This window comes from Arachis hypogaea, chromosome 8 (genome assembly GCF_003086295.3).
Source record: "Arachis hypogaea cultivar Tifrunner chromosome 8, arahy.Tifrunner.gnm2.J5K5, whole genome shotgun sequence".
Lineage (NCBI taxonomy): Eukaryota > Viridiplantae > Streptophyta > Magnoliopsida > Fabales > Fabaceae > Arachis > Arachis hypogaea.
The window spans coordinates 10,415,874-10,426,728 of NC_092043.1; the positions used below are offsets into that span (position 1 = coordinate 10,415,874).

At 28.6% G+C, this 10,855-nt stretch overlaps 1 long non-coding RNA gene across 1 annotated transcript; it reads right to left on the reverse strand.

Moving 5' to 3' along the window:
* Window positions 1–2,691: 2,691 nt before the first annotated feature.
* LOC140174796 (uncharacterized) lies at window positions 2,692–5,750 on the reverse strand. Its single transcript, XR_011864529.1, has 4 exons — window positions 5,037–5,750; window positions 4,826–4,940; window positions 4,574–4,721; window positions 2,692–2,942 (listed from the first exon to the last, which is right to left on the reverse strand). It is a non-coding gene; the product is annotated as an uncharacterized lncRNA (long non-coding RNA).
* Between the last annotated feature and the right edge of the window lie 5,105 nt (window positions 5,751–10,855).

The following is a 10,855-nucleotide window of genomic DNA, read 5'->3' on the forward strand; positions in this document are numbered from 1 at the left end:
TAAAACAATTTTCGAGTTTATTCAGAAGAACACAAAACCTTAGAAAAGAAGGACAACATTCATAAGAGTTTGAAAGAATTGTTGAGACCACAAGTAAACAAGGATATACAAGCAATGAAGGGTGTTAAAAAGAGAATCAACTGACAACTACAAGGGTAACTTTTGAATCAAAGGAATTCGATAAGACCAATAAGATGAAACCCAATGCAGTATTTTGAAACGAATTCAAGCTAAATCAAGAGATATGAGGTTTACAGAAGAAGGATATCCAAACCAAAGACAGTGTATAGAACTCAAGAGTATGGTTTAAAAATATTCTCGAATGCATTGTTCGTAAAGAATGGAAAACTTAAGGAGAAATCATTTCATGTTCTAAAAGAGAAAATGGGTAACAAACATCCTTCAAAAGATTAATAAAAGCGTAAATGTGACATTATTTCAATATAAATTAAAGTGGAAATAGATTACACAAACTTTGTAAATAAAAAGATTAATTTGGCCAAGAGCAAAATTGTATTTTCTCTTCTTTTTCAAGCATGTATGAAAACTACAATCTTGTTGGAAGAAAACCTAAGATAAAGTTTTACTCATAAAAGGAAAAGATGATACACTATAATCGAACGATTTTAAATCACATACAGAATTTTTCAGAGTATAAGGTAAAGGAGTATAAGCTGAATTGAAAGCGATTTTATTAAAACTTCAATAGACGGTTATATCGTCTCAAAACAAGTTCAAATCACATCAAAGAGAGACACTGTTCAAGTAAAGCAATTCAAAGTCAGGGACAACTTTGCATAAGAATAACTCAAAACTTGTTTAAAAAGGTTTAAAACAAAACTCCAATAATATACTTGAATTCACAACCTTATAAAGATGTTCAATAATATTAAGATGTGAAAAAGGAAACTAACTCATTTTAAGAAAGGAACTTAAATCAAAGGATTTCGGTTAGGATTCATAAAGCATGTCACTCATAGAAACGAAAAGCTTAAGAAGGAACTCAGCAACTTAAAAAGTCGATTCAAAACTTAAATTTCTTTAAAAGAACTCAAAACTTCGTCAAAATGGTCCAGAACAAAATTTTGAGAGTATACTTAGAATAACCACCTCGCAAAATCATTTAAGAAAATTATGGTGCGCTTAAAAGGAAATTAGTCCATGGAAGAAAGAATCTTCAAATCAAGAGAATTCAACAAGAACTCACTAAATATGGATTATTAAATGAGTTTTCAATTGGTCCAAAGGAATACAAAACGCGTCAGGAAAGGTAACTTAATCAATAGAAAATTCTCAAGAAAGAATCTTTGACTAAAGAAAGACAAATAAAAGGACAAATGGTGCATCAGATGGAAACGAATTCAAGTTGACTCGGATGAGCATGAGATTCATAAGAAATGAAAAACTAAGACTAATGATGATGTTCAAAAAAAAAAGGTAAGAGAGTAATTAAAAACAGAATCAAATATGACATTCTCAGAAACGAAAAGCTTAAGAAAGAAATTGGTCTATTCACAAGAAGAAAGACATGAGTCCAACATTTTTTTTCTAAACGAACAACAATTGTATAAACAATGTAATATGCTAAATCAAATTCAAATTAAAAATAAATTAGGTGAAGTTTACCAAACAAAAACCAACTAGGAAGAGATAAAAATCTTTCTTTAAAAAAAATATCTACATATATAGTCTAATAAGGATATTTGTAAAAACAGTAATAAAATTGTTAGAAAATCAAATTGCATTTAAAGTATATTTACATTTCCATAAATCAGTGAAAAAACAGGCAAGGTATTGGAAACAATTAATTTTTTAAACTGTATAAGAAACTTTCAATGTTTAAATAAAGAAGTATATATCAAATTAAAAGAGGTTGTATATTTCAAATCAAAAGTGGTTTTATTAAGATTTAAAGAATGACTGTAATTATCATCAAATAAGAGGAAAACTAAATTACAATTTGTTTACAAAGGACTCGAAATATGAACTTAAAAAGGTGTACTGCATCAAACAGATTCAAAGCTATATAAAAAAAATACATGATTCAAAAGGAAGTGCTTAAATAAAGAAGGTAAATACACCAAGGATTTTAAACAGGCATAGGCAGTTAGGATCAAACAAGAGCGTACGTGAACAAGAGTAGGATTGAAAGATAATCTGATCACTTTTCAAGAAAAGTATCGCAGACAAGAACCTTAGAGCATACAAAGCAGGAATAAGATACGTGATATTCGCAGAGTTCAAGACACTTAACCGCGTAACTTCGAGAAATAATCTCTAACATTCACAAAACCCGCGACTCACGTTATCTATGACTCCATATCGTCTATGATAAACCATTGGTGCTTCCATATACATAATTTACTAGTGTTAAGCCGGCCAAACTTAATACCAGGAATTATGCAATGCGAGACTAATGGCATTAATCAATAGACCGTCATGTACTTAAAGCTCTATTCTCGTTATTCAAACAAGACCTACTACATGACAGACTCTCAGAATATGCAATTGAAGCATAGTCGGTTCATTCCTCAGGCCCTACAGGAAAGACCGCTCTGATACCATAATGTAACACCCTCTCTATCAGAAGTCACGCTTCCGGCTGCGCTACTCTAATAGCAAGAAGTATTACGACCACTTTACATACTAAATAATAAAATAGGAGCCTGTGATTCGACACTATATCGTTGATTTCTTTGAAAACCATAAATAAATACTTTATCTTAAGAAAAATACAAAACAGGCATACATTCATATACAAGACTCCTTACATAATAGTTCAATATATTATACATATAAAACATACAATTCCTATCCCTCTTACAAACTTGTAATAACAAAGACGAGGGAAGAAAAATAATCTAATCAATACAACAGCATATAAACCAAACGCAGTATAACTCTTCTTAATGCTTCTTCACCCGGTTCCTGAAAAGGTAAACCTGTAGGGGGGTGAGAACTTAACCACACGGTCTCACCACGGAGTTTCAAAGTTGTCATAAGAAGATATTCAATAAGAAAGCTGTTTTTAAGCTCAGTGATTATCATTGCCTTATGAATCTTTTAAAAACCAATGAATAATCGTTCAGAACCTTTTCAAAGAAATAACTTTTAATCTTTTAGAAATCCGAAACCTTTCCTTTCCTATAAGAGAATCTCAATCAAAAACCAAACACACATTCAAACAGCACAATCAATAATTCAGCACCAAAGTTCATTCTCAAATGTAGCACGGCAGAACAAACACAGGCAAAACAGACAAGGAAAACACAAGTAGGTAGCAATTACAGCAAATAGTTCAAGTAACAGTTAAGAACAGTTTAGCAATTAGGCAAACCAAAACAAGTTCAAACTCAAGCAAAGCATACAAATGCATATGATGCATGCCTGTCCTATGGCTGATGAGGCTCATCTGTCGGTTATCCAGCCAACCCGACAAGTCTGAATTGTCCTTAGACTGTCCCCCGACGTGCATCCCCAAGAGTCTATGCATAGCTTTTTCTCAAATAACCAATATTGCTCAATGGGGGTAACATTCCCGGGAATTTATATAGTGCCCGGTCACACTTACGTCGTAGGGTCAACAGAGTATCGAATTTTCTACCTGGTACACATGGTGGCAAGCCACAGCACTTTATCCAGGGAAACTCGTGTCTCAGATATTTCAATTTCATAAGCCATATAAATAATTCATTCAACATTCATCAATGTCTAAGTCATTCTCAACATCATTATCATTCATCAATCATACCTCATTTCCAATTTTATCGGATTTCATTCAAAATCATATTTCAAAGAAAATCCTCATCGTCCTTCTTTCCATTCCGTTCACTAACAATTCCCAATTCAAACATAACTTTTCCTTTGATAAATAAAGTAATCTTAAACTATATAATGCTTAAAATTAAACCTTTTTAAAATAACTAATTCAAATAAAACTTCTATTTTTATAAAATTTCGGCAGCATCTCCTCTAAAACTCGGACACTGCCACCCTTTCCGGGTCCCAACCAAACCAAACCAAGTGCCTGTTAATCATTCAAATCATTTCTAATAACCATTTTCACAACCATACTGAAATCCAAGAAAACTGTAAAATCCAAAATCCAATCAATGATTAGGAACTCTCGGTTTTCTCAAACAGTTTCAAACCAAACCATTCCTCAAACCTTGTTCGCACCTTTTTCAAAATAGTAAATTATTCTCAGTAAACAAGCCATTTTCAAATATCAGGTCCTTTCCAAATTTGTTTTTAAAATCAGATTCCGGCATCAAATCAGATTTCAATATTCAATCTTTTCTAAAATCAAACCTTTTCTAAAGTTAAACTAAATGCCAATAATAAATCTCATCCGATAATTCAAGAAAAACCACTTTAACAATATCATTCAACTAATCAAAACACCCAATTTTCTCAATCGATCAATCTGTCAATCAAATTAATAATCTCGTTCATTCAAAACAGCTCAATCCAATTCATAAGACTTACGAAATCACAGAAATGTATTTCACGCATTAATATCGATTTATCACAACTCTGAAAAGGAAAACAAATTTAAGAAAGACATCCCTACCTCAACTAGCTGAGTTCGCGTAATTTATCGTGGTAATTCCCTTTTCTTTCAATTCATGGCGACAGTGACAACAATAACCCCCATGGAAATAACAACAGCCCGACACCTCTTATAACAACCGTGTCAATATGAATTGCAATGACAGTGACTGAAATAGTTTCAAGAAACCGAAGACAAGGACATATATCAAAAATTGAATCAAAACAAGCATATGACATCAATAATTATAAGGGTTTTAGATGGAAGACTAACTGCAGCTACAGAGAAACAGAACGGTGGAGCCACAAGAAGCAGAAATTAGACCAGGAAACCCGTTCTGGCGGCAGTAGCATTAATCTGAGTGTTTAAGGCAGCAGAGAGCATTAATCTGAGTAATTAAGGCAGCAGAGACACCAACAATAATCAAAACAGTGGAACAGAATAGAAGTGGAACATGTTTCAAGAAAGCAAGAGGCAGGGTTACCGGTGAATCTAGCCTGGAAGGCAGCAGCGTAGGCAAGGTTTTCCCTTGGCGGTGAGAAGCGGCGGTGGCATGCGGCGGTGGCAGCTCTAGCGATGACAAGGTGTGGCGGTGGCTGCACAGTAAAGAACGGCGGCGCAACACCTTTCTCTCTCACATGCAACTCTCTTTCTCTCACTTGTGAGCTCGACGGCAACGACCATGGAAGCTTCTCGGACGGCGATAGAGGCGCGAATGGCGGCGATAGGCTTCGGTGGCGACGTCTTGACTCAGCAGCGGCGCAGGAAACGATGGTGCTGGTTGCGGCAAAGCGCGGCGGCTCCTCTTCCTCGCATCTCCTGGGTGCTTCCCTCAGTCACGTGTTTTCCCCCTCCATCAATCGGCGACGGCGAGGCAATAACAGCAGCGGCGCCTCCTCTCCCTCGCAACGGCGTAGCAGCTCCCTCTGACTCTCTCTCTCTCAGACGCCTCACTCTCTCTCTCCCCTCGGTTCTCTCCTGCGCTGGTGATGTGGTCAGCCCTCCCCTTTTCTTCTTCTTTCTTTTGGTTCTTTTTTTTTTTTTTTTTGGAGTTACGTTGGGTACTTGGGTATTGCTGGGTATTGGGAAAAAGAGTGTGGCGGTGGAGGGTAAGCTTAGAAGGGGTTAGGGTTTTGTTTAGCGTGAAAAGGAAAAGGGAAGAAGTGAGTGATAATTAACTCCCAATCTTTTCTTAGTTAAAATCAGAACCAGAATTGCTAAATCTAGTTATCATAACAATTATTAAATAAAATAAAGTGCTATGTCTTGTTTATATTTCCAAAGCAGCAGCATTAAAGCATTCAAATAATTTCCTTACGGTTGAATAAAGTTTTATAAAACAAGCTATTTATGATTTAAATAAAAAGTAGGATAATAATAGAAATCAAATTAAATATAAAATATCCATCTTTAAAAATGTCTTCTAATTAATAATTTTTAAATAATTTTCAGTTAAATACTAATTTAGTAAAAATTAGAGATAAGTAAATTAATTCTCTTTTATTTATAAAATAAGGTTAAAAATCTATATATTAAAATTAAGGCATATAAACTATTCATTATTTTTCAATTATAAGAACTCTAAATAATAAATAAGGGTTTACTCAACTTTTATATAAAAATCTCTAAAAATATAATCTTAAATAAATATAATATATCATAAATAATTTATTAATAATTTTTAAAAATTTAGGAGTCTTACACTCATCCGTTGCTGGATAATAATTCTGATCATTACTGTCCATAATCATCATCATTATTATTATAGTTTTTTTTTTTTAATTTTTGGTAACAACAATCTCTTTCAATTTCGTATCAAATAAGTATTTATATCAATTTTAAAGCTAAAACGTTATACCTATTAAGTCAAGTTATTAATCAATATAATTAATTAAATGTTTATCATTTAAATAATTATAAGATTATTTTTAAATTCAACAGTAATATTTTTTAATTTATTTTTTAATATTTTAGTAATATTTTTTAATTTATTTAGTTTAATTTATTAAATTAAATTAATTATACTAATTATATGTATTAATTAATTAATTTAATTAATTTATTAATCATTAAATAATAATTTATGAATAAAATAAATAATTAAGATAATTTTAATTAATAATTAAATCAAATCAAATCATATATATTGAAACAAATTCAAATAATGTGAAGTAAGAACTAAAATAAAATAAAATGATTTTTTACTTATTTAAATTGAATGTTATAAATATAAATTAATTTTGTTAGATAATCATAATTTTTTAGTCTTTTTATATAAATGACCAAACAAAATTAATTTTTATTATTTTTTTATGTGTAGTTTTTTTATGTATAAATATATTTAAAATGAAAAGATATAGATAAATATTTTATTAATTATTTGTTTGATAAATACTATTAACGGTGGAAAAAGCCATTGCTGCTACCACCGAGTATAGTGAGTGATTTGAGTCGGATAGTGACGAAAAAGAAAAAGAGATGACTGTTATGATTAAAGGGATTTGGTCACGAGGAAATTGAGGAAGAAGAAGAGATTGGTGGATGGAAAATAAAAAGATAGAGATGAGAGTTTTAGTGTGAAAAAAATTACAATTTTTTTTAGTGATTTAGATATGAAAAAAAAAGATTAATTTTTTTTTCATAAATTTCAGTGGTTGAGTTGGATGAAGAAGAGGAGATTTTTTAATTATAAAACTAAAAATATAAAAAACTCAACGTTTAACATTAACGTCGTCCAACTTAAATGATAGTTAATATTTTTGTCAAATTTAATAATTTTTTAAGAACTATTTATCAACGTTTTCGTTTTTTGGATACCAAATTAGTACTTAACTCAAATTAAAAAATAAAAAAAAAGAAAAGAGTAAAGAAGAAGAAGAAAAAAACTTCTAATAAAAAAGATTCATCTCCAACAAATATAATAAAAAAATGTGCTAGAAGAATTCACGCGACCGATTCTATAATTTTCAGGGCTCCATATTTAACTAGCCAATCTGGTGACATGGTTACCTCCTTTTAAATCAAGCTGAATTTAACACACTTAATCCTGCTGCAGTTTCAACTCAAATATCTTTTTGATTAAATCTAAATCTACATGAGATCAGATAGTTTTCAATTATTCATAAAAAAAAAAGTTTTATTAAAATCTGTCTCACACACTATCTGAATAGCTTATCAATTCCTTACTAAAATCAAATCACACCAGATAGTCTATAATTTTACTTAAAGATTGTTACTAGAGACTTTTTCAAAACTCACGCACATGTCAATTTTTAAAATTATATCAAATGAAACAAATAAAATTATTACTCATTATTTTTAATAATAATTTAATAAATTTTTTATTGTAATAACTATTATGTATATTTTATTTAAAATTATTTATTTTTTATATTTTTATATATTATCCCATCCAAAACACGAATAAATATACTAATTTAATTAATTACCTCAATTTTGGGCTATACGTAATATTACCTTGATTGTCAAAATAAATAGTCAATATTAATTTTATCGCTAAACTCAAAGATTTGCAACTTGTTCAAATCTTGAACAGATGATTATCGCCTATTCTCCTCCTCCGGCCACGTTTTTCTAAGCATTATTATCAACTATTAAATAACTGGCTCGTCTATCCATCCATAATAAAATAATTAACGTGGAACGAAATTATTTTTAATATAATAATAACTAGTTAGTTCATACTTTTAAGTCAGGAACGAAGCTTAGTATAGTTAAAAGAGGCAATGGCCCTTTTAAATTATGAATTTTATTTATAAAATTTTTGTTTTTATGATTTAGTTTCTTCTTAATTTTATCTTTTGTCCTATATTTACTTATAATTTTTTTTTATGTTGCCCCAATTTGCTTTTAATGTTTGAATCTAGTGCTAGGCACAATTATTGAAAAGTAAGCCAGAACGCCCCTTTGGGGGGAAAATGGGAAAAAATTGACAAGTCAAATATGTACAAACAAAAGAACTTAATTATTAAGAGTGCAAAGAAAAATGAGCAATTAATATCTGAAACCACTTTAGGGGAAAAAAGACACCGGTATATATATATATATATGATTTAAATTTTTTAAATTTTAAATTTTATTTTAAAAAATAAAGTATAATTTTTTATTAATTATTTTATAAATAGGACTAAAAAAATATAAGAAAAAATTATTTAAGATTAAAAAATCACACTTTATTTTTTTGAATAAAAATTTAAATTTTTTTATATATATATGATTTAGATTCTTTAAATTTTAAATTTTATTTTAAAAAATAAAATATATTTTTTTATTATTTATTTTATAAATAAGACTAAAAAATATAAAAAAAATTATTAAAGTCTAAAAAATTACACTTTATCTTCTCGAATAAAAATTCAAAATTTAAAAAATTTAAATTTAAGATATATTCCCACTAATAAAATGTTGGAAACAATTATATATTGTATAAGGAGATTTTGATATATGCAATTTATTGCGATTTATGGAAAATCACGGGACATTCTGGTGTATAAAGAAACTAAAGCGAAAGGGTGAGATAAATACACTTCTAAGATGGCTACATTGGGTAGTTATTAGTCATTTTCCTTCGATGTCATGTTCATTATTCATGCATTTATTTTGAGATGCCGTAGCAATTGAAACCATCGTCATCACGTTGGAGGGTTATACTTTATATTAACTTTTTTAACGTCAAAAGTCCCTGTAATAATTCTATAGATGCTAATGAGTTAAAGGATAGTTTTTAATAAATTTTTAGAAATCGTTTAATATTCCATCTTAAATTCATAAATTTATAAAAATATAAATTTTTTAAAATTTGAACTAAAATATAAAAGTTAGATTTCTATTCTTATTCGTTTTGATTTTTTTGATATTTTATTTGAATTCAAATAGGAAGTATTTTTTTATTGACGTTTATATTTTAAAGTTAATAGAAAATAATTTATACTAATACTAAATCAAATTAAGCTGATTTAATTTATTATATATAGACTATTTAATAATAAATCAAATAGCATGAGATTTTAACGTAATAATTTTTATTTTGAAAAATTCATGTAATTTTAAGATACCTTTAATTTAGTTATGCATTTTACTCTATTTATTATCAATAGCAATTACTCAAACGCAATATACAACTCTTTTATGATACACAAAATTTTATCGATGGATCAAGAATATTTTTGCATGTTAATTTCATTAGTTACATTCACTATTTAAAATTTTATTAACTCAATGAATATTAGCACCGGATACATACCTATATAAAATATTTGTGATTCTCTTTGGAATAGGACTCTATGTCTCTATATGCAATAAAGTTCCCACTATTATAGTATATTAATAATAAATTCATATTAACTTTCATTTTTCTTTCCAAAACTTTATTAACTTTTGCTCTACACTTAGAGATTAAAGATGAGAGAAACTTTGCATAGGAGACTATAGAAAGAAAGTTAAAATGAACATTGCAATTCCTAGTGGTATATATATACTAAAAAAAGAGTTTTTTTTTAAATGATTCTTTAGCTTGGTAATTAGATTTTAATTGAAAAAATACTTTAATATCATTTTGCATATTATGAAAAATTGAATCCATCAACTCAATTTATAAAAACATGCTTCTCGAAGCTAAATTCATTAAGTCCTGTTGGAGAGTTAATGGAATATTTGTACAATGTGTATTTGGATACTAAAAATAATAAAGCTATGATATTATGTCATGATACTACTCATTCCAAAAACTTCAGTTGATAGAAAAACATAACACTAATGATTATATCTCTAATATTGAATTGGACATCCCTAAACTTTCATTGTACATATTGTACAAATATTCCATTAGTTCCTTATACTTCCTCAAATTCATTACATAAAGTTACTTTTTCGCAGAAAAAGAAAAAGAGAATTTTTTTTATAAATTGCGAGGAGCTCAAACCTATATATTTGCATTTTACCCACAAGTCATATTTTAGGATAATACGTCAAAATCAAATCATATATAAATTTTTCAACGAACATATAATGGCATTAGTATATTATAACATAGGAAAATTTTTAAATATATCTAAAATACTGATATTTTAATAATTTTAATCAATAATTTTAATTGTTAACTTTAATTAATATATATTATATATTTTTTATAATTAAAATTAATGATTAAAATTATTAAAATACAAATATACCTGATATATTTAAAATTCTTCCGATAATATAAGAAAATCTAAATTTTACTCTTCTAACAAAGGTCATCTTTATTTCGTCTATTTCTGTTTTTGCTCTCTCTCTCAAAGAAAA